Below are 25736 nucleotides of genomic sequence, written 5' to 3' on the forward strand. Positions count from 1 at the left end.
CTTCCCGTGTTCAGTAAGCTTGGCATCAGTCACTGTGAATGCCCACTCTGGTGAGGCGTACTTTTGGCTCGGCACTCTGGTTCGCTTCGATCTTCTCAGAGTACCTTGGGGTCGATCTACGTCCTCTTGCTCTGCTTCAGATTCTTCAGAGACTGGGGCAAGATCTGTTCTGGGTGCTGGTTTCAAGTTCTCCCGCCTCAGACTCACGGGCCAAACTTTTCCTGCTTCTGTGGCCCCTCCGCGCTCCCTTCTGGTACCCTGTGCACGGTTTTCTTCCTCGGCAGAATCCGACTCGGTACTGCCCCCTGCAGCTCTTTCTTCTTCTTCCGAGTCTCTTTCAGCGTTATTTTCAAGTCCTTGGTTCAGTGCACAACCAGCTGCGTCAGCAACCCCTACAGCTTGACTTGCCCTCTCAGATGGCTCTGCCACCCCAACTGGGTTTTCGTTCTCAAGAGGGGCTGTTTCTTCCAAGGGTGCTGGAACTCTACGGGTATGGGAGGCGTGTATCCAGTTCGGCAGTCCCCCACACTTCACTGCTGTATTCGTTATCAAGATTATCTGGTATGGCCCGCGCCAGCGAGCATCCAGACAACTCTTCCTCACGTGTTTGCGCACCAATACCCAGTCGCCTGGGCACAGGTCGTGGCACAGGTCGCTTGCGGCGGGAACCGTTGCTGTCTGCACCTGCTGAGACACAGAACGGACCACGTCAGCCAGGCCTTTACAATAGTCCAAAATCATGTCATCAGTGATGTTAATCAAAGCAGTAGCAGGTATTGCTGGCAAGCGCATTGCCCTCCCCATTATTATCTCGTGGAGTGACAATCCAGTCCTCCTATCGGGTACACTTCGGAGACTCATGAGAACTAAAGGTAATGCATCTGGCCATTTCAAGGATGTCGAGGAGCATACTTTCGCCATTCGGGCCTTCAAAGTTCCATTAACTTGCTCCACAATCCCTGAAGCCTCTGGTCGGTAGCTGCAGTGCAATCTTTGGTCTACATTTAAGGCAGCACAAAGCAGCTTCATGATTTCACTATGGAAATGAGTCCCTCTATCTGATTCAAAAGAGGTCGGGAACCCGTACCTCGAGATTAATTCCCTCAATAGCAACTTAGCTACGGTGAGTGTGTCACACCTACTTGTTGGGTAAGCTTCCACCCACCTGGAAAAGACACATACTATAACTAATATGTACCTCAACCCATTACACTTCGGCATTTCAATAAAATCCAGCTGCATCCTATTAAAAGGTCCACCTGACCTACCTATGTGACTCAACGTCACAGCGGTTCTTTTTCCGACATTCATCTGCTGACAGGTAACACACCTTTGACACACAGCCTCAGCTACTGTTCGAAACTTCGGATTATACCACGTTTGGCGAAACACTCGCATCATTGCATCACTGCCAAGATGCACAGCACCATGTATCAGTCTCGCCATGGGACTCAACAAACATTCCGGTAACACAGCACGTCCATCACTCGAAACCCATATATCCACCTCTCCTTTCTCACATCCCGCTCGTATCCAACTGTCCCACTCTTGGTCAGTGACCCCATCTTGCAACTGCTTCAGTTCCTCCCATGAGTCTGCCATAGCTAACATCACAGTGTAATCCGTTTTCTCTTCGCTTTCTACAACATGATTTCAGTATAATTACATCTCTGCTCTGCACAAAATCGAGCAACCTCATCTGCGTAATTATTACCCAATGACACAAAATCAGTTCCCTTAGTGTGTGCAGAACATTTAACAACAGCAATTTCATCTGGGCTTTGCAAAGCTTCCAACAATTGTCGTACATAATCCCCATTCCTAATGGGTGAACCAGAAGATGTCATAAACCCTCTCTCGGACCATAGCTGTCCGAAGTCGTGAACTACACCAAACCCATATGTAATGTAATGTAATACGTTCTTGTTGAGCGCAAATGCCACCCCAAGGGTATCCTGGCGCTATGACCGTCACAGTTCATCAGATCTAACACACTACATTGCTCTTGGAAAGAGGTGGGTCTTTAATTCTCTTTTAAAAGAGGTTAGATCTTGCTTAGTCCTCAGCGACAGGGGGAGGGTGTTCCACAGTTTAGCGGCTGCAAAGCTGAAAGCACGGCCGCCCATCCTCACTCTGTTGATCTTAGGAACTTTTACCAAAAACGCCGAGGAGGATCTCAAAGGTCTGGCAGCCTGATACCAGGAGAAAAGATTTTGGAGCGGCAAAGGTCCTAGCCCGTGCACTGCCCTGAAAACAAGGCACGAGGCTTTAAAGAGGATCCGCTGCTGAACAGGCAGCCAATGGAGATCGAATAGTGCCGCCGAAGACGACGCAGAGCGTGAACGAGCTAGGGCCAATTTGGCTGCCATGTTTTGAATCCTTTGCAACTTAGATACCAGAGTGTTAGGAGCCCCCAGAAGCAGTGCGTTACAGTAGTCTAACCTACTGAGGATGGTACTACGCACCACTTCTGCTCGTGCTCCCAAGGGAAGTATCGGCAAGATTTTACGTAAGGCTCGAAGCAAGCCCATACACGTTGCCGTGGTCCTGTTTACAGAGGCATCGAGCTGCAGACTAGGCTCAAACATGACCCCCAAATTGCGAGCCGACTCGGCGGCAGTCACTGTGCCCAAGATAGAAGCCGGCCAAAAATCCTCTGGCAGCGGGCGGGGGGGCCAATCCAAGGAGCAGTGGAGAACCTCGGTTTTTGACCCATTAAATTGGAGCGAATTAAGCCGGAGCCATTCTGCTGTTGCCGACATGCACTGGTGAAAGGTGTCCCTCAGAACCGCCTCCTTGCCCTCAAAGGAGAAAATCAGTTGAGTGTCATCGGCATAGTCGATGACTGAAATGCCGAATGACTTTATCAAACTGATTAGGGGTCGGAGGTAGAGATTGAAAAGGATCGGGCTAATCGCAGACCCCTGAGGCACACCCTGCTTCACCTGGCGTACGGCTGAGCGAAAAGGTGGCAATGCCACTGCTTGTTGTCTATTGCAGAGGTAGGATGTTAACCAGCTTAGGGCCGAACCAACTACGCCCGCTCTCTGAAGGCGGTCCAATAGGACAGCATGATCCACCGTATCGAACGCGGCCGACATGTCAAGCAGCACTAAAAATGCTGCCTTACCCGTGTCGACACGCGTTCGTAGATCATCCAATACGGTGATCAAAGCGGTCTCAGTCCCATGGGCCGGCCTAAATCCAAATTGGGCTGCATCCAGACATGAGCTGGTTTCTAGGAAGTTGGATAAGGTTCTTGTGACTAACTTCTCTATGACTTTTATAGGGAATGGTAACAACGAGATGGGCCTATAATTGGCCGGGCATAGAGGGTCTAAAGAAGCCTTTTTTAGCAGAGGTGTCACTACTGCCAACTTCCAGCTGTCTGGAACCACGGCTGTCACCAGTGACTGGCAGCAGATGGTATATAACGGGGGCAGCAGCTCTGCCTGAAGCGCTTTCCAGATCTTATGTGGCAAAGGGTCAAGTGGAGAGCCCGAGGATACACCATTAGCCAATGCATAAAATTCCTCCAAGGAAGGGGTGGTAAAGCAGGACAATTGAAGTTGCCCCACTTTAACCTCGATCCCCTCAGCACCCGAAAGATAAAGGGGTTCTGGTGGAGAGAGCCTTGCGGAGGCCGGCTGGCCCGAAGTCGAAAGGCCGGTTAGGATTGTCTTAATTTTTTCCTCGAACGCAGAGGCCAAAGAGTCGCACAGTTCCTGAGATGCTACAGTGACTGGTACTGCACAGGCTGGATTAGCCAAATTATTCACCAGTTTGAAAAGGGTCTGTACTTTATTAGAGGCCTTAGCCAGGGAAACTTCCAAAAACTTCGCTTTGGCCATCCTTAGATGGGCTTTGTATTCCTGCAAGGCCTGTTTATAAGCCACACGGTCCGGTTCCCCGTATCCTCTCCTCCAAGCGCGCTCTGCCTGTTTACAGCGAAGTTTTTGCTGACTAAGATCGCTAGTGAACCAGGCATTAACTCTCATGGGTTTGTCCATATTGGCTATCTGTGTAAATCGTTACACGGATTTTATCAGCGGCCAAACAGGCACGGGTCAGCGCAATAAGCTCAGCCACCTGTGCGGAGTGTACTCCTTCTAAACAAGCAGCTTCCACTACCCCTGAGATGGTACACACAGCAAACGCTGCTCTCAGTCGACCAACACTGTCTCTTAAGCATGAACCGTCCAAAAGGAAAATCTCATCTGAAACTGGGAGCGGTTCATCGACAATGTCAGGCCTCGGTTTGGTGCATAGTTCCGTCACATCGAGACAATCATGGTCCTCACAATCTTCATCATCATTTACATTTGGAATAGGCAACAAGGTAGCAGGATTTAAAACAGAACACCTCTTCAGCGTTACATTGTCTGTGGCAAGGATGACTTGTTCATAACAAGTCAGTCTATTATTCGTGAGGTGCTGTGTTTTAGTCCTAGTCATCAGCAATTCAACAGAATGTGGCACATGAACAGAAAGCGGATGCCCCATCACAATGCTCTCACCTCTTTCGATACTGACACCTGTTGCAGCAACGGATCTGAGACATCCGGGCAACGCAGAAGCTACTGGATCTAGAGTAGCTGAAAAATAGGCAACTGGTCTACGGACTCCTCCGTGACTCTGAGTCAACACTGCTAATGCACAACCTTCCTTTTCGCAACAGAATAAGGCAAATGCCTTGTTATAGTCTAGCATCCCCAAAGCTGGAGCGGTGCACAAAGCTTCTCTCAGTCTCAAGAACGACTTTAAGCAGTCTTCGTCCCATGGTACCGGATCACTCACATCCTTTCGCGTCAGCCGCTGTAAAGGCTTTGCTTCAAATGAGAAGTTTGGGATCCACTGGCGGCAATAGCCCACCATTCCCAAAAACATTCTGACCTCCCTCTGAGTCGAAGGAACTGGCATCCTCAAAATCGCATCAATACGATCTGGAGACACCTTCCTCTTTCCCTTCTCAATCCGGTGCCCCAAATACTGTACTTCTCTCAAACAGTATTGCAGTTTATTTGGAGACACCTTGTGACCATTCTCTCCCAAGTAATTCAACAAAGCAACTGTGTCAATTCTGCAGGCGTCTTCCGTCTCTGACGCAACAAGCAGATCATCGATGTATTGCACTAAAACAGAGTTTTGTGGCAACACAAGACCTTCGAGATTCTTCTTCAAGATCTGATTAAAGATAGATGGGCTCTCCGTGTACCCCTGTGGGATACGACACCACGTTAACACGCGATTCTCCAGCCTAAATGCAAAAAGAAATCGGCTCTCCTCATGCAGAGGAATCGAGAAAAATGCTTGACACAAGTCAATCACCGTGAACCATTCAGCTTCACATGGGATCTGAAATAGGATCACGGATGGATTCGGTACCACTGGACAACATAGAACAACTATTTCGTTTATTTTTCGCAAGTCTTGCACAATCCTAAATTTCCCGCTTGGCTTCTGTAGCCCTATAATGGGCGAATTACATGGGCTACCCATAATCTACATCAGTATTCCCTGCCTAATCATGGACTCAATCACAGGTTTAATCCCTGCGACTGTTTCCGGGGATAACTTATACTGGGGTGTCCTCGGGAATTCTGCGTTTGGCTTAACCTGGATTTTCACCGGATCTGCTCCCTTGACTAGACCAATTTCCTCGCCACTAAGATCCCATACATCAATAGACACTGAATCTCTCAGATCAAGTGGAAGTTCCTCCACCGTTAAGGCTGGGTACATTTCCACGCACGCGCTTTGATTCGCAACCTTAAAGGTCGCATCATCGTTTCTCGTCTGTACCTCCACTCCTTTCGGGGTACAGTAGATCGTACAATTGAGTTTGCACAGTAAATCTCTTCCTAACAGGCAAACCGGACTAGAGTCACACACCACGAACTGGTGCCGATCACTGAAATTTCCTATCATGATTGGAATTGGCTCCGTCAGCGGACTAACCAGCTTCTTATTTGCCACTCCAACGACCTGAATACTCTGTCCAGAAAGGGCTAACCGTGGAACCACGGCCGACCTTATAGTCGATCTAGTAGCTCCCGTATCAACCAAAAAGGTCGTAGGATGACCGTCAAGATCTGCTTCCACAAAGGGTCCTGCCTGGTCCACTTCTAGAATGGCCCTAAGCATACAGTCCTCGTCCTTGTTAGACCCTAATCGGGCCAACAAGCTTATCTCATTTCCCTCACTCACTTCAAACATTGGCATCTGCGAATAAGTGCGAGCTCCCTGCTTTACCGTCTGTATTCTGGGTGGCTGGGGAACCTGCATCTGCGGGACGCCAGTCCCCCCTTTCACCATTCTAGGTCTGGTTACTGTCTGTACCGCCTCCGTCCCAGGGACCTGAACTACCTCTCCTTCCGGCTGCGTCTGATTCCATGGATTCAGGGGACACTCGCGTCTCCAGTGTCCAATCTGATGACACTGGTGACAAGCTGTTGTCTTTTTCAATATCGCCACATCCATCCCTGTCCTAGGGTCTATTGGTCTTGGCCTTCCTTGCCCCTGGACGTTCTGATTTCCTGCCTGATAATTCCCCTGTCTCCTTACCACTGCTTCGCCATTAGGCTGTCCCTGAGCGGTTTGCATCTGAACACGCATGAGATTGTCCTTCAATTTCCTATGCTTAGATTCAATCTCATCAGCACAGTACCTAGCGTACCGCAAAATTTCGTCAACCGGTTTATTCTGCCAACAGATCAAATGTTGCTGTATCATAAGGCTAACTTCTGGCCTCAATCCCAACACAACTTTTGAGACAAACTGTCCCATATCCTTTGTGTCCAACGCATCTAGACCACTGTACTGCTTAAAAGCCTGCAAGAGTCTCTCATAAAACTCATGCACCGTCTCTTTCGGTTCCTGCACTGTCCTGTCTATTTTTACCCAATCGATGTCTTAAGGAGAAACCTTCTCCTTCAGCCAGGCAATCACTCGCTCATACATCCTCATTACTGCCGGTGATGGACCATTCGTGTACGCATTTCTCTCAGGCTCTTGAGTTGGCCAATCAATGGCAGTCTTACATGCCGCCCACAGATCTCCCGGGACCACGATGTCGAACAAAGTATTCAGATCGGTCCACAATACCTTTGAGATCTTAACAAAACAATCAACTTGCTTATACCACTCTACCGGCTTCTCCCTAAGCCGGGGAAAATCATTGCTAAACGCCGCCAAATCACCCCTACTCCAGGGTACGTACACGTAACCTCCATTCTGCCCTTCCCTTAAAGGGAAATTTCCTATTTTCACCTGGCCTCCACCCGGAGGTGGGGTCCCTCCTATCATTCCTCTAGATCCTTTCTTCCTGGACCATTTTTCTTCCCATTTATCAAGCATCATCCATATTCGAATGGCCAGGATCAATTCTCTACTATGAGCCCTTAATCCGACGACCCTTTTCTCCTCCAGTTCCTGGTCACTATACCACAACCTATGGCTTCCTTGCAATGTTTTAGTCTTAGACAAATCTACCTCATATCGCCTAGCCAATTCTGACAATTTCTCATGTGCCGCTCGTGCCTTCCGAGTCACATCCTTCGCCACAAAAAGTATTTCGTCCGGTCCATATGTTACCACTCTCTCAAGGGATAAGCTTCCGCTTATCATCTCATCCACTTCTGCTTTTAGCCTTACTACATCTATCATTCCAGCTCCTAGGGCTCCTTTCAGGACCTCTCGGCAGACCATCCTTCCTCTACCGTCTTCCTCACATTCCTGATCCCGCGACCTCCCTTCTCGAAACATTTCCCTTGGAGCGGACCGATCTCCGAAGCTGACCTGCTCTCTCTCTGCCATTTTTACCCTCGGGTCCTGGCCTCTCTGTGGCGGTACCCATGATCGTAAATCTGATCTCGACTCCATCAGGGACCTCGGCCTCTCCGGTCTCTGCTCTCTTTGCTCCCCTGAGGAATCTGACATGGCTGGCAAAGGTGTACTCCATTCTATAGGGTTCGGGTTCCGGGTCATTGCACCCGCCAGGCCACTTTCTGCGACCTCTCCCCTGACCTCCTCGGTTGTCCGCTCCGGGTTTTCGCCCTCTCCTGTATCTGGGTGGTAAATCAAAACTATGGGTCCAATGGTAACCGGCACCTTAAAGGCGTCCGGTAACCTCCCCTCTCTCTCTACCTCTACGCTTGCCTCAGATGGGCTCCTCGTACTCTCTGTTCCTATTGAGAGTCTCCCTTCTACTCTCATTTCTGAATTGCTTATTACTCTTCTCGTATCTTCTATTTGAACCAATGTCCCCTCTGGGACTTCTGGGTTATACGGAGGTGGTCTCTCTGACAATAACCTTTCCAATAAGTCATCGTCTATGTCACTCTCATCCTCTTCTTCTGACTTTACATTCCTTACCCCCTCTGATGTAATCAACAAGGGGTAAAGTCTCTCCTCCTCTATCGCCTGCACCCTCCATCTTTTCTCCGCTGCGTCCCATCTAGCATCCTGATAAGCCCTGATCGACTTCTTCACTCTTTTCTGATTCCTCCCTCTATCCCTATCATGCGCTGCTCTAATCCATGCATGTAGTGCTTCAAACTGTGTGGGCCTTGGCAAAGGTCGTAACCCCGCCATTACAGATTTCAGCTGGTACAACACTGCTAGCCTGAACGAGCCATATCTCGGGAATGCTAATTCCCCTTCACTTTGGGTCATTTTATGCCAATTCTCAAACCAAATAATCGTGTGCAAACCCACATTCTTTGCCATATAATGTGCTGGAGTGTCCTCGGGAGGGGCCTCTTCTCCCTCTCGAGTAACCACATGCTTATCTCCTCTACACATTTCTCGAAAAACCTTAAAACACTTCCTGATTGACAAAGTCGGTCTCACACACTGTTTGCCTCTTGATATCAAATCCTCCAATAACAGCGCGACTAACACCAACCGACCTATCACAGCGCGACACTCTCTGACATCACCTGTCTCCGTTCACAGCAGTTCCCTCTCCTTACCGTTTACCTTTCACACCCGCACTCGTCCCATTCATACCCTAAATACAAGTTACTTGCCTGGCTGTCCGTCCACAGCCTCTGACTGTTTGTCCACAGTCTCTCGAAATTGTTGACCTCGGCTGGCAACTATCTGTCGCCTCTGATAGGTTACAAATACTCAAGTCCACATGCAGCAACTCACGACCAGCGTCAAGTTGCCATGCACTCACACATTCACTCCCCCTATCTCGGTCCAGGTGATCGATGGTACCTCACGATCTCCTTTGGGTGGTCAACAAAATCTACCACGGGTGTCTTCTACACCACACTTCCCGGACTGTGCGCGCTCACAGCCTAATCTCGCAATTACTCAACATTCACTCTAACTCCGCAAGACATCACACAACAAATCAACACCGCAATCTACAACATCTCATCCTGTTGATACTCACTGCACGAACTGCTGCTTCCTGCCGCACTGCTACTCGCCGTCTATGTTCATCATCCGCCGTCGTCCACTGCTCACCATCTGATGATTCACCGTTACTTATCGTCTATGGGTCTCGAGGATCACTTATCTTATCTAATCGTCCCTCGCTATCGGAAGTAACGATCCTCTGCTACCAACTGCTGGGGCCCAATTTTCTTGAATCATTTATCTCAAGAACCCACTCTGGTCGAATGAACCTTTTTACTTGCCCAATAGCGTGGAGGGAGCAAACACAATTATCAAAGAATACCTTCCGCAATTTGACATAATTGAAGACTCGGAGGTCAATTTCTATTCCTTTCGGAATTTTATTATCAGGAAAAACATCTGCAGATACAAGCACCTTAGCACAAGGTTCAGCAAATAAATGGGTACTAATACAAATGCCACTCTACGAAGAATCCGCATACGACTGAATATGAACAAGAGCACAGCTTCTAAAAGCATGAGGTAGATAAGTACCAAGCTAATGTCGATATTAGGAATCATTAGACCAAAGCATTTCTGTCCCTACTCTATGCTGGATGACATCCCTGCTTACCATTCCCTTGAGACCCAAGAACTCGTGAAAAGGTGTCAGAAGTGAACTTCCTAAGAAGTCTTCACTTGGAGAGCTCGATCTAAAACGCTCCCTCTAGCTCCTCGCCTATCTCCTCTCTGCTCAACCCTCGGGGCGCTGTCCCTAATACGAAACCCCAAAACATAGAACACGCCTTCTGGCACACCTCCTCGACCAGGTCTTCTTCCAGTAATTTTCCATTCCGCTCCATCCATCTTCCCTCGTCCATCAGCTTGGCCTTGAGTCCCAGACACCGTCGGCACTAGGAGTTACGATTGGCACATTCCAATGCACTCCCATGTCTGGCTTTCTCCATAATTCAACTGATAAACAAAGACTTTTTTACTAACGAACCAACTGTCCTTGCACCTGCGGTGAGATCACAGAGTGAAGAAATACTTCGCATCCCTTACTTCTACAATTTACTGCAGCCTAAAACCTCTGCTAAAGTAAATCACTTGCGGCCTACCGCATACAGCTAACATAAGAAATACAAGGCCTTTCTCGTCCACGATATATGTGACTTCGGGCCTCTACTGGGTTAAATACACTATGGGCCCGATTCACAGAACTAACTTAAGACAAAATCCTAAACTTACTACTTTTGGTATTCACAGAAGTTAGGATTTTGTCCTAAGTTTGACTTAAGACAAACTTAAGACAGACTTAAGACAATCTTAAGACAGACTTAAGACAAACTTAAGACAGACTTAAGACAAACTTAAGACAAACTTAAGACAGACTTAAGACAGACTTAAGACAAACTTAAGACAAAATCCTAACTTAAGTCTGTCTTAAGTTTGTCTTAAGTCTGTCTTAGGTCTGTCTTAAGTCTGTCTTAAGTCTGTCTTAAGTCTGTCTTAAGTTTGTCTTAAGTTTGTCTTAAGTTTGTCTTAAGACAAACTTAAGACAAAATCCTAACTTCTGTGAATACCAAAAGTAGTAAGTTTAGTATTTTGTCTTAAGTTAGTTCTGTGAATCGGGCCCTATTAAATTACATTCTTACGTTCGTGCTTTTACTTTCACATACATGAATAAACGCCATACATGAATTAATCCAATCGATTACACATTTAGTCGGGTACATTGCATTAAACAGAAACTTATCGTTTTACATCTCCTTAAATCCATGCATTATATATGTCTATCGTTTATATATTATAAATGTTTTTTATATGTTGTCCTGTCAACTGGTTGCAGCCTTGAAGAAGTTCCTGTGTGGAACGAAACGCGTTGGCTGAATCTTTTAAAGAAAATAAAAGGGAATACTAAAGATACCTGTTTGGATTTGGACTTCTTTTGACTGGTGCACCTTCCTCTTTTGTTCTCTCATTCTTCATCTGACCCTCAGTGGAGTTGTCCTACGGCGCACTCCGGAAGAATTGTGCACAGGAATTGAATATTAACCATGAGACTTTGGGATTTTAAGTGCTAAACTAGTAGTCAGTCGTAGTCCTTTTTTTTGCACAGTATTATTTTGTTGACTGTTTGTGCACTCATCCCGTGAATAAAATAATGTAATATTAATTTAAAACATGTCAAAGTTTGATGATGGCCGAGAGGAAATGGCTCATAACCTCTTTGGTACAGGGATCTCTAAAGAAAAAACCAGTCCAGAATCTACACAAAAGAACAGTTTAAAAACATTGTTTATAAGATTGGAACGTTTGAAAAAACAGGAACTAAGTCGGTGGTGGGACGGAGTTACCCTAAAACAGTATATGGAAAATGGCAAGGTTCCAAGGGGTTTACGCATTCTAATCTTCCCCACTTTTGAGGATCTTAGTGATGCTCTCCTCAAAGAATGGGAATGTAATTTGGAGGGAGCATCACAGACCATGATGAGAATTTTGGTCAAACATGCGATGGAAAAAGGGGAAAAACTTCAGGAATAGATAAGTATAATTGAAAAATTAATCAGTGAAATGGATGAAAAAGATCTGATAGAGAAAAACTATGCTATTCTAAAACAGATCATAGATAGTCATCAGATTTACTTAAAAGACAAAAAGCTAAGAAAAATCAAGAGAGACGATAGGGATTATCGCGATGGAAGAATCTACACTTTCCACAAGAAATTTGACAATGTACAAGGATTGGAGGATAAGAAAAGAAATAGAGAGGATAAGGGTGAAAGTGATGATGTTAGTTCCGTTAGTAACCTATCAGTGTCATCACAGGGGAGTACTGCCTCATCCTCTTTGATAAATGACGTCCCTTTAGGGGAAGGGGCCACTTCTTTTCAGAAAGAACTGGCGAAACTGCGTATCTCCAACAGATTGCAACAAAAGAGAGAAGAGCAAAAACCAGACGGGGAGGGAGGAGGAAAAAAGGCAAGTTCCAAAACTACAACTGGAAAAACAGAAACTGCAGGCAGAACCAAGAAGACAAATACCAAGTAGTGCAGAATAATGATATGCTTGTTGCCGATGCTGATGATGGTTGTCACTTGAAAATTGTTAATCTTTCAAATAAAACACTTGATGAAGATGAGATGACTGTACTCAGTAAAGGTTTACATTTTTGCCCAACACAAAGTGGAGACCTGGTCAATGTTCATGTGGATCTGTTTAAGTTTATAAGAATGTTAAAACTTCATGATTTCTTCTCTAATAGGCCACTTGAACAAATTAAGGGTGTTCCCTTTAATGAACCGGCCTCTCATTCAATTGCCGATGTTATAAATATACAATGCCTCCTTTCAATTTGTGATGATGACGGTTATGACATGCCTACCCTACTTAATGACTTTGACATCAGACAAGATGGCCATGTGGAAAGTGGCCTTCGTCCCAAATCCAAATTTATGCCTACGTTTGGTTATGACTCCAACATTGATGTTTTCCATAAGAAAATGTCGGAGGAACTATATGCATTGGAAAAATCTAATAAATACAAACCAAAACTAATCCAGAACATCTCCCAATCTGAAAGAATGGCCCTACAACGTTTGAGGGATGACACTACCATTGTGATACGTGAGGCAGATAAGGGTGGGAATGTGGTTATTATGAACCGTCCCGATTATCTGAATGAAATCAATCGTCAACTTGGTGATACGCTGTGCTATAGATCCATCGCACACAATCCCATTCCTAACCTTATTACCACGATCAATAGTAGACTTAATGAATGGAGAGATACATGTCTTATCTCGGAAGATGAATACAGATATCTTAAAGTCAATTGTCCATCCTATCCTTGTATTTATGTTTTACCTAAAATACATAAAGGGGGGTCTTTCCCCCCTGGGAGACCAATTATCTCAGGGGTGGGATCATCTACAGAGAACCTCTCCAAATTTGTCGATGCTAAACGAAAGAAATTTGTCCTTGATCTTCCGTCATACTTAAAGGACAGTAAGGATATTCTGGTAAAGTTTAGGAACTTCCAATGGTCTGATGAACTCCTATTTGTGACCTTTGATGCCATAAGCCTATATACATGTATTGACAAGTATTTAGGTATTATGGCTATGCGCTCTTTCCTGGATAGGGATGTCGCTGAATATTATGAATATAATGAAATGATTGTGGAAATGGTGGAAATAATTTTGATGAACAACTTCTTCTTGCATGATTGTAACTGGTACCAACAGATCAAGGGCGTAGGGATGTGTTCCAGGTTTGCTCCCTCGTACGCCTGCCTCTTTATGGGGTGGTACGAGAAGGAGCATGCCTGAGCCCGAAGTGCCTCCCCCTGGTTGGAATTTATTGTATTCTGGGGGAGGTACATTGACGACATCATTTGCCTTTGGTCTGGGTCTGTTGAAATGCTACAACAATACTTTGAGTATCTAAATGATAATGTTTTTAATGTCAGACTTACGATGTCCTACCATAAGGACAACATTAATTTCCTGGATATAAATTTTTATATTGAAGATGGGGAAATACAGAGTAAGTTGTACAGAAAGGAGACAGCGTGCAATGCTGTTTTGCGTGCATCTAGTGCCCATGCAAGCTCAGTTATCAATAACATCCCCTTTGGCGAAATGATTCGCATTAGGAGAAATTGCAGTACAGAGGAAGTCTTTCGATCTAATGTCAAGACAACTAGGAAAAGATTTGAAAATAGAGGATACAATGACAAGATACTGAACAAGGCAGAGGAGAGAATTCTTTGTACAAATAGGGATTCCACATTACTTGACAGGTCAATTGAACGAGGGAACTGCAAAAATGAAAACAAAATGAGGTTCATCACACAATACACCACCCATAGCAATGGCATTTGTAATGCCTTACGTAAAAACTGGCATCTCCTTTCCTCGATCACAGGACTAAAGGATTGCATTACTAACAGGCCTGCCATTACATATAGGAGAGGGACCTCTTAAAGAAAACAGCTTTGCCCTAGTTATGTCGTGACCCCTCCAAACAATAGAAATTGGATACCTAAGAAACCTAAGGGCTTTTTTACGTGTGGTTTCTGTAATATTTGCAACAGTGGAAGAAATAAAACAAAGTCTTTCTCCTACAATAGCCCACGTACTTATCATATGAACCATTTCATCAATTGCAATACTACTCATGTGGTATACATTCTAGGATGTGAATGCAATACCATATATGTGGGAAGTACTACAAGATGTTTAAAAATACGCATACAGGAACATAGAAGAGCCTTACTGAATAGGGACACTAGATACCCCATCACTGAACACTATAACATCAAACATAATGGCAGCAATATTTTTTGGTTCCATGGTATTGACTATGTACCCCCAGGCAAAAGTGGTTTAATCGGGAACTGGCACTTAGGCAGTTAGAATCAAAGTGGATTTGTCGCCTACGTGCCACTATTCTAGGATATAATTCTGACTCTGAGATGCATTACTTTCTTTAGAATACATTCTGTCTATTTGCCCATTTAACATCGGGTTGGGATATACCCCTTCCTCCCCCCCTGTTTTCAGAGCGTGAAAATATATATCAGTTGTGATCCCGTTAATATCATCTACTAATATGGAATACATCTTTGTGACATGTCCCTATATATCTTGCCTCTGTCACTTAGAATTATTGGGTCGATCACTTTTTATAGTTATATATATATTTGTTCGGACCTCTTACTCACCGGGTTACACCATGGGTCCCAATGATCAAACCTTGACAAATGTTTGTGCTGGCTATTGTGGCTGTATGCAGATGTACTTTCGACTCTTCTTAACTGGCAAACTAGGGTTTTCCTGGAAGTAGTACGACTGTATTCTATATCTTGTTGCTTATTTTTAATCAGGTGGAATAAGACTACGATGGACTATATCACCGTTCCATCATGGCGACTATGTTCCCCTGTCCTCTTTCTCTGTTTATAGTATCGCGGTACACGGGATTTCGTGCCACGATACTTTCGGCGTTTTTAAACTACAAATTGAATGTAGCGCGACCTGGACAGATTGGTCGCTTATTACTTCTTTCCCCCTGGATTGTTGGGGCTATGGGACTTCCAAGGTATGAGGCTTTATTTTTACTATATACACAATTGCGCGCAGTACTGATAATATATCTAAAAACTTCCCTATATGCGTTTTCGCATGTGGACTCATTACTGTTGCTAAATGCCGTTGTATCTTAAGCTTTTTGATTGACACGCTGTGGTCTTTTTGAAGTTGCATGATCGCCTTATATATTTGATTATCCACTTTCAAATTATGTGGAATGAGGCGGCGATTGGTAATACTACCGTTGCACCATGGCGACTGTATTCCGTCCTCTCCCTTTGATTATAGTATCGTATAACGTGGGATCTCGTGTGACGATACTTGAGACTTTCTTATACTTTAAGTTGAGTCTGGCGCGCTATGGACAATTTGGTTGCCTGCTATTATTATTATCTACTTTTTCCCCTTGGATTGTTGGGGTTAAGGGACCTCAAGGGTATGAGTTTCTCCTTTCATTTCGCACATAATTGCGCGTATTACTGATAACTATTATGGGTACTTTACCCCAATTCTCAGCGCACCTAAAGACATACAAGTGTGCGTCCCTTGATGGCAAACGTGATACAAGCAACACCGTCAAAACTCAGTATAATTTCCATATATGATTCGGGTTGCAGTTACTGTTTACATTTTACATTCTGTACTTTAAAGAACTTGTCAAGGTCAACCTTTTTTGGACTATTAGGGAGTGGGGCGCTCTCAGATTAATGCTGCATCCTCTTAGTATATTATTTTACATATAATTCTTTCTCAAGATCTGAGGTAATATAAGCACATCGCTAGTTATTTTCAAATTTATTTTTAGATCACTGGAACCCTTTCAGATCCGGCTTTTATTATGGAGTAAATGTTAAATATAAACTAATAGCTCTGGATGTTAAAGGTGAATTTACCTCAAGACGAACAATATTAATACTGTGGGTAAGTCTTTTTGCTTACTAATGATCATTCACTTGATGACGCGATCGACTCTATATATATATATATTTTTTATAAATAAACAGATGTTCCTGATTTCCTCATCTTTTTGAGGTCATTAATCTAACTTTCTCTGTGGTTGGTAATTCATTGCAAATTACGTATTTCCTGAACGGTGGTTTTAACACTTCTCTTTCATTTCATATTCTTCTTGTGAAAGGGCATTATTAATTCTTGAGTGTCCAGTATATATAGGACTTGTACTTCTTAGATCTACAAAAGAAATATTTATATTGTTTTTAATATATTTATATATATGCATATTGACTTTTTCATCAGATCATTGATTTTGGAAATTTTCTATGCATGTGGGATTTCGTCACATGGCATTTCGCTTCCATTTGCCATAAAGAATTGAATTTGGTGAGTGTTGGGTCATATTTGACTTAATTCTCTTTTTTGCATTATTACCCTTCTTTCCCTTTTTGTTTGACTGTACTCCCTATTAATTGGGTATATGGATACTGTTGCCCACTTGTTATTATCATAAGGAAAAACGGATTAATCTTGCCTTAAATCCGATAAATGTAAGCTTTATAGCTAGTCAGACTAATTGGGATTAGACGTGTATTTGGATAAACACAGGAAACATCATTTGGAGCAACATTGCAATCTATAAGTGTGTCCTTACTAGATAGGTGATATACATGTTTTGTCCTCAATGTTTCACTTGTATACTGTCTTGGATATCATATGTATGTGTTATTATTTCCAATTGTTTTTTATGCTTTTCTGATCCTTGTATTTGTGGTGTTTGTTATATATGTTTGTGCTTACCTTTGCAATATGTTGGTATGTTTTTAGTTATATATGTCTATCGTTTATATATTATAAATTTTTTTTATATGTTGTCCTGTCAACTGCTTGCAACCTTGAAGAAGTTCCTGTGTGGAACGAAACGCGTTGGCTGAATCTTTTAAAGAAAATAAAAGGGAATACTAAAGATACCTGTTTGGATTTGGACTTCTTTTGACTGATGCACCTTCCTCGTTTGTACTCAACCCAGCCTTAATCCCCTTGCTGATTTGGTTAAAGGCCTACATAACCATACTAGTCTCTGCAGTCTCATTCAAACAGACCTCAAAGGCCCTTTTTTGCTGGCAAATTAATTGTTCTAAAAAACTAGACGGGTCAACCATAGACCAGCGCAGGGTAAAGCCATTCAAACGGGAGAGTACTATATTCCTCGCAGCTAAGGTATGATGCCCTACACCTTGCTTGATTAGAGAGCTAGTATCCCGCGTTAGACTCTGGGGGAAATGGTCACTCATTGCAAAATTATGTAAAGAGAAATTGCAGACTAAGGCAGAATAAAGTTTAGGGACTAAAAGGAAGTCAATAACACTTTTTCCCCTGCTGCCATCAAATTTACAGGATACTACAAATGGGCTGCCTGCAAATTCATTGCTAAAACCTAGATCATATTTAAAAAGTAGGTCATTAAGTTTCTCGTCATACCCTGAATGGTAAAAGTGAGTGACATCGTCCCCAGTAGGGGAAATCATGCCACAAACCTAGTTAGCTAACAGTTGGCAAGGGTGGATATTAAAACCACCCCCCCATCAGAATATTATCATTTCATCCCTTATCCAGTGTTGTTTCCAGCTCCACATCAAGATGACATAATATTTCCAGTATGTCTAAATTACAGGCGTTATTATTAAAGTTGACTAGGATCAAAGAAAAGGAGGCTGCGAGATCAACCTGAACAATCTGATAAAACGGATTAGAAGAATTTGCAGTTACATTAATAGAGACTAGTTTATTAGATAAATAAATGCAAAGGCCACCCTTTGGTCTACCGTCTAGATGGAATGGCTGGAGAATGGAAAGACTTAAGGCCATTAAAGTGTATGGGTTCGATTGCCCATGTTTCTTGTAGCATAATGATGTTAAAGCCTGCCGTAAAATCTAACCATTCTGGTATATTTTGCTTACTACAAAAACCCTCAACCTTGCAGCATAAAACTGCAATATTACTCTCAGAAATTGTGGTAAAGTCCTTATTATTCTCGTTTCTCAAGGGAGTCTGCCCCACAGATGTTTGAGGATTTAGTACTTACTCGTCTATCAAATGGTGTCTGTAATTTACAGTTGGAATTATGGTATTCATATCTGTCTTATTTCCTATTGAAACTAGCCCCACCACTAAAGATGAGTTAGCTAAATCTTCTACTATTTCCTGACAGTTTTCAGGGGTCGAGGTTGGGGTTGCGGGGGCAGGTGTATTGTGATTAGCCCGAATTGATACATCAACCCCCAGTCAATCCACCCCAGTGAGATACAAAAGACAATCAAACCTATTGGGTAGAGCGATAGGATATGCAAGTGGGCGAGCTTGCTCTACATTGCAGATTGCCGGTTGGGGTAGGGGTTGTGAAAAAGAAAAGGACTGTGTAGATTCATGAGGATAGTTCAAGGTCCGTAAGGGTGGTTAATAAAAGAAGCCCAATGGTAAGACTGATATTTTATTTGGGTTCAAAGATGCTGGACCAAGCTTGCTAATTAAATTTTTACCAGTGATGGAGATTTAAAGGAAAGCACTACACAATCACCCTTCAAGACTTTAGGTCCTCGACCAACCCACCCAACACGCCTAGCCATCTTAAAGTCTGCAAAAAGTGCACTTCCATACCAATTTTAGTGTTTAGCCAATTGAGTGATTTATTTCTTAGCAAGTCCCAGGGTTCCTCAGTAAGTACACCTATAGTCGGGACATTTGCTAGAATAACCACGTAGGGAGTCGCTGTTGGCGGGAGATCTAGTCTTACATCATTAACCCTGAACGGAGCAGCGCCAGCACTCATACTCTGCTTGTTCGGCAGGATACTGGGAGGGTCCCTGTTCTCACATGGTCTATTTTCTGTTATTATTACTCTTTGGGGCAGAGTCTTTGAATATGACACAGAGCAGGTGAGTGCTTTAGTTTCCCCTGAGGCTGGTTGACCTAGTATACATGTGTTAGCTCCCAAGTGATTAAAGTCTTGGCCATTATTAATATGTTCAACTGAACCACCCAAATTAGTTATACCCAGACGTTCTACACAAGTATGCACGGCACATTCAATGGCCTTGAGTCTATCCGAGATGGAGCAGAAAGTCGTATTAACAAGTTCAGTTAAGGCTTGGACAGAAGCAGTCACTGAAGTATAGTTCAAAGGAGCCACTGGCAAAACAATGTCCTCCGTACTGTGACCTTCTTTTTCATCTTAATTAATCCTTCAGTATCATCCGTACTACATTTCGTCAAGATTTTTGGGCGTTTAAGGGGCGGGTGAAAGTCTGGGGGAATAAGAATCTCGTCTTTATTCAATACAGCCGGACCACCTTCTTGTAAATTAACTGATTAACTCGTCCGGTGCGCCGCAGTTGTTTGGACTGGGCACAGGCCCGATGGTCCGGGGCCACCCTCAGTACACGCAGTTAAAGTTAACGATTCTTCCACATTTTGGGGGGGATTTTGTTAGTGCAGAACTAGGATGTTTCCTTTCCCCCACAGTTAATGGAACAGTGCGTCCCCAGCAAACAAATACCAATAGTTATCACAGGACTTACAGTGTCAACCAAACAAATTGATTTCTTGGCCACCAAGAATCCGCTGCCAAGAGGGAGAACCCTGCCCTGCCTCTTCCTGCTGCTGACAGGTGCTCTAATGTGCCTCCGGACGCAGTGGACTGACGTGGGCGCCTTATGGCACTAGGGACCATGGGGATTGAAGTCCCCCAACATGGCAGAAGTGGCAGAAGTCTGTGGTAGTTTGAAAGGGCTCCCACGCTGCGGGAGCACCGGCCGCTCTTATGCATTTCCGGGCGCAGTGGACTGACGTGGGTGCCTCCTGGCACTAGGGGCCATGGGGATTAAAGTCCTCCAACTTGGAAGAAGTGGCAGAAGTTCCCGATAGTTTGAACGGGCTCTCAAGAACAGAGGATACGCTATATAGGATCCCCCTCTAGAAGCATTGTGAAAAAATTACCAAAAGAGTAACAACCTCACACCCAGTTAACAACTGAAGCAACACACAAATCTCTCAATCCACCCAGGAACACTGCAACAAACTCGGCTCCTTCTTCCATCACTAGATCAGGGCTCTTTATGACAACTTTGACGAATGGAACCAAGGCACCGACACAACAACGGCCACCAGCGATGCAACCCAGCAGACCATCACCGCCTGGACCGCTGTCACCAAAGACGACACCGCACAGACCATGAGGAGAATACACTCTGGTGCTCCTACCAACCCCTGCCCTCCGCACATCTTCCACAGGGCCGCCATAGCACCTGAACTACAACATACAATCAACTGCACCCTCAAAACAGGCACATTCCCTGACGACTGGACACGCACAGATATCAAACGCCTCCTCAAGAAGCCCTCCGTGGACCTGACGGACCTCAAGAAGTACAGACCCATCTCTCTCCTCCCCTTCGCCACCAAAGTCACCGAGAAGATTGTCAACATCCAGTTCACAAACTTCATTGTATCCAACTCAATCCTCGACGCTTCTCAATCCGGATTCCGCAGCAACCACAGCACCAAGACCGCCCTTCTAGCCACCACGGGCGACATCCACGCTCTTCTCGACCAAGGTCACACGGTAGCCTACTAGGCCTCTCAGCAGCTTTCGACACCATCTCCCACTGCACACTAGCCACCAGGTTCTATGATGCCGGCATACTGGGAACAGCCGTAGACTGGCTCCGCTCCTTCCTCGCCAGCCAACCTCAAAGAATCAGACTTCTGCCTTTCCTCTCCGAACCCACAAAGAACAGATGCAGAGTACCCCAAGGATCCTCCCTCAGCCCCACACTCTTCAACATCTACATGGCCTCACTCGCAACCATCGTCAGAAAACACAGACACAGCATAGTATCCTACGCTGACGACACTCAGCGCATCCTCTACCTCACCAAGGAACCCGACATTTTAAAATGACAGAACATTTCTTCAGGATTGGGAGATTTAACATCACAGGACCCCATGAGAGGAAGGAGCCACTGGAACAGTGGCAGCACCCAAGCTCTGCTTAAAGCCCAGGGGGCCGTGCAGTTAACTGTTGGTGCATGAGTGTCTACTCTTGAATCCACCACCAGACCCTCCCGCCCCTTTATCTCGCTCTTGCAGGGTCCTGCTTTCTCCCTTTATGACGGTTTTCCAGTCTCTCTTGCCCCGCTTTCTTGTTTGCTGATCTCGTGAAATGTCTGACAAATGAAAATGAGGGCGGTCCTCAGGAATGTGTGTTGGTGGGCCTCACCTGCAACCCCGGCTCAAACTAAGCACAGCGCCCGACCCGCTAAGACACCCGAACAATATGGGCATCGGAATTTGTCCTTATTCAGATTTTGGCCAGGAGTGAAGGCTTGGCAGCATGGGTAATTTCTAATTATCAAGCCCAACAATCGAAATATCCATCTATATGTTATTAAAGTAAGGAAGGAACAACCTGCACCTCAAACATAACTGGTTTGAAGCAGCTATGGGGCATATGTAAAAGCCACTATGGCCACGGGAACGCCACTTTCGTGACGTTCCCGTGGCATAGGGGCCTTGCCTTATGTACAAGGCAACGCTAAGCCACTTAACGTGGCTTAACGCTTCCTTGTACATAAGGCACCCTTTCACATTATGTTTAGAGTGAAAGGGGCATGGAGTAGGTGTTGTGGTGGGCGTTCCACCGCAACGCCCATTGTATTTGACGCTGCCCCCTTTGTACAAGGGAGGCGTACTTAGGAGACAGCGCCAAAATTAAAGACCAGGAAAACCCTGGTTTTCAGTGGTTTTAAGTTTTTACTTTTTCCATGTGCGCTGCCATGAGCAGCACACATGGAAAAAGCAAAATGCCATGGATTGTTAATGGACAGGAACGTGTCCCTTCCTGCACATAAACAAACCTTTTTAAAATGCCATTTTGTAACTTTCATGTGTGTTGCATGAAGCAGTTCACATGAAAGTCACAAAATGGCATTTTAAGATTGTTTCTGTGCAGGAAGGGACACCTTCCTAGGACATAAACAATCCTCCCCTGCACGCAGACACCCTTGCACTCTGGTGCAGGGTGCCTGCGTTGGCGCTAAGATGTTAAACTTAGGCCCATCGCAGGGGGAAACGCAAGGCTGCACCATATCCTTGAGAATAGTGTGCAGCCCTGTGTTTCAGAAGTGGCGGAGAGAGGGGATAAGCCAGGAAGGCTAACGACACGCGCCACCACTTCATTGTACATATCCCCTCTAATATTTATCTGCCGAAAGGTCCAAGATCTTTGCAGGAAGTGTCTACTTCCAACATTTAAAGGGACAAAAGCACGAACCTTGAGGGAAGCAATCACCTGCTGCTTTACACTGCAAACCAATTCTTGTATTGGGGAAAGAAAGACGATTTTAGACCTTGTATATGGAAGAGTCCAGAAGCGAAAGCTTCGCCTTTGTGGTGACAGTAAAAGAACTGCCCTTCCAACTCCATAAATGCCCCGCCCCCTGCAATGACAGAATCACCTTCTTGGAAGAATCGGGTTCAATTTACATGTGCATTCTGCGTCTGCACAAAGTCAAAGACAATTAACTATCTCTTCACATATATCTAATTTCACTACGTGACTTCCGGGTGGTCTGTTCGACAGCGCGATGGACCACCTTCTGGTTAGTGGTAGAACTGAAGCTGTAAGTCCCTTTATTTCCACAGTTGAGACACAGGGCCCCGCCCTTGCTGCTGAGTCCAAAGTTAGTTGAAACGTAATGGTAAAGCATGTCATCAGCTGACAAGCGAGTCCCGGAGCTGAGCCCTGGCAGACACCTGCCCAAACTAAGAACTGCACAGGTGGCAAGGTGCCACAGCAGCGGCTCTGTAACTGGCCAGGGCACCAGTCACCCCACCCAAGGCACACCTCCCGCCTTAAGCAACACCACACTCTCGTGTTATGCGGCCGGCCCTACAAACTCAAATATCACTCACTCTTTCACCCTTAGCTTCGGACGGAGTGAAGGTCACTCTGGGAGGTGATCAGGTTTAGGGACCTGAGGCTGAACATGGAATTCTATTTGCTAAATAGGTGATATCAGTGGCTTCTGGCACGCGTCTGTGAGCACCATAAAAAGCGCACAACTCTTGGCCTTGTCAGTCCTTGCTGAAGCTGCTGCCCCACCCCCACCCCCGCCCCCGCCCCTGCATGAAGTGAATGACTGCCTTAATTGACCTTCTCCTCTGTCAGACCTCCACAGGCTGACAAGACAGAGTTACACAAGATGAAACCGATGTCTAGTATTTGTCAGAAGCAGGAACTCTCCTCTGAGAGACCGAGGTAACGATCTCAGTTAATCGGCCACTAACTTCCTCCCCCGCTTGTCCCACGCCCTAGAGCACAAGGAAGTCCTGTTTATTTATATTTGTGTGAATACCACACGGGCACACAGAACTGGGCACATTATATCAGCACACAGGCGTCTGTGCCTAACGCGGAGCTCTGTGACCCTGCGCAGAGGCCGGAAAGAGACAGCACAGTGAGGTGTTCACTGAGATCTCAGCGTCACAAGCGCCAGAGCCACGCGCAACTGGAAGAGACCGGTGTCCTGCTAGGTGACATAGCCACCCGCAGCTGGAAGAGACAGGTGCACTGGTGAGTGACATAGCCACCCGCAGCTGGAAGAGACAGGTGCACTGGTGAGTGACATAGCTATCCACAGCTGGAAGAGACCGGTGTCCTGCTAGGTGACAGAGCCACCAGCAGCTGGAAGAGACAGGAGCACTGGTGAGTGACAGAACCACCCGCAGCTAGAAGAGACAGGTGCCCTGGTGAGTGACAGGGCCACCAGCAGCTGGAAGAGACAAGTGCCCTGGTGAGTGATCGAGCCACCAGCAGCTGGAAGACACAGGAGCACTGGTGAGTGACAGAGCCACGTGCAGCTAGAAGAGACAGGTGCACAGGTAAGTGGCAGAGCCACCCGCAGCTAGAAGAGACAGGTGCACTGGTGAGTGACAGAGCCACCCGCAGCTGGAAGAGACAGGTGCACTGGTGAGTGACATAGCCACCCGTAGCTGGAAGAGACAGGTGCACTGGTGAGTGACATAGCTATCCACAGCTGGAAGAGACAGGTGTCCTGCTAGGCGACAGAGCCACCAGCAGCTGGAAGAGACAGGAGCACTGGTGAGATGTCATCAGTGATGTCACTGACCATGTCATGAATGATGTAATATGTGACATCATCAGCAGTGGATTTCGGGCGCGCGAAATGTAGTTAGTACAGCTAACTAAATCGGAGGAATTTCAATGGTTTTGTTCGAGCGAAATGTCCAGCTAACTATAACACCCCTAAAACCTATTGTTTTTTCAGTGAATTTCTAAGGTTTTTTAAATGCTAATTCCTAACTACATCAGGCCTGAAACCTATGTTTTTTTCAGTGAATTTCAAAGGTTTTTTTAAATGCTAATTCCTAACTACATCAGGCCTGAAACCTATGTTTTTTTCAGTGAATTTCAAAGGTTTTTTTAAATGCTAATTCCTAACTACATCAGGCCTGAAACCTATGGTTTTTTTCAGTGAATTTCAACAGTTTTGTCAATGACAATTTTTAATGTATTAATTGTTATACTGATTTTTTTGATACTGATTTACTACATTTTTTAAACTGTTTATTTTTAGATATTTTAATTTTTTAATTGCATTATACATTGCAATACAAAATATACTTTCTCAGAATGAATTACTTTAGTTTAAATACTTTGCAAATAGGCAACAGACTTTTAAGTACAGTAGTTACAGTTGTTGCAATGGGCAACACAATTTCAAACACAATGCAACATTGAGCTCAATGTGAATTTCTAGTCAAATGCAATTAGTTACTTTATGGATTACTTTTCTAACCACAGGACTGGATCCTAGATTCAGTCCTTGGACATCTCCTGTAAACAGTTGAGTAAAAGCGTTTTGGTTACAATAGTGATTTTTAAGGATTACTTTTGTATTTTAAAAGTTGACACCGCAAAATGTTCACATAGAATCACCAATGTTATCCTATGGCAGAAAATTCACTTAGCAGGTAAGTAGTGTTATTGTTACTTTTTCTTACTCAGTGGTGGATCCTGGATCCAGCACTGGCCAATCTCCTGTAAACAGTTCAAAGAATGTGTTTAAGTCATACAGACGATTTTTTAGGAATATTTTTAGTTTGTGAATATAGACACTTAGAAACTTTTCTGGTGGAAACCACACACTGGATTCCTATGGAAGGAAATACAAGTTACTGGTAAGTACGCTTACAATTACTTTTCAGGGTCAGTGCTGGGTTAAAAGATGCAGCACTGCGTTCTCTCCTGATAT

At 44.9% G+C, this 25736-nt stretch overlaps 1 protein-coding gene across 11 annotated transcripts in view; it reads left to right on the forward strand.

Moving 5' to 3' along the window:
- Nucleotides 1-25736, forward strand: part of LOC146808718 (uncharacterized) — a 375662-nt gene that overhangs the window by 9738 nt on the left and 340188 nt on the right. For 3 of the 11 annotated variants that reach the window (XM_085615533.1, XM_085615535.1, XM_085615534.1), the window contains exon 1: nt 23827-24034. The exons of 2 other annotated variants lie outside the window; for them this stretch is intronic. The gene's annotated coding sequence lies outside the window, so the exon portion shown is untranslated. Of the gene's footprint in view, nt 1-23728; nt 24079-24397; nt 24431-24453; nt 24475-25736 lie in introns of those variants that run through there. 6 more of the 11 variants (XM_085615530.1, XR_014966230.1, XM_085615532.1 and 3 more) reach the window with 6 other exon arrangements.

Source organism: Triturus cristatus, chromosome 7, assembly GCF_964204655.1.
Source record: "Triturus cristatus chromosome 7, aTriCri1.1, whole genome shotgun sequence".
NCBI classification, from domain to species: domain Eukaryota; kingdom Metazoa; phylum Chordata; class Amphibia; order Caudata; family Salamandridae; genus Triturus; species Triturus cristatus.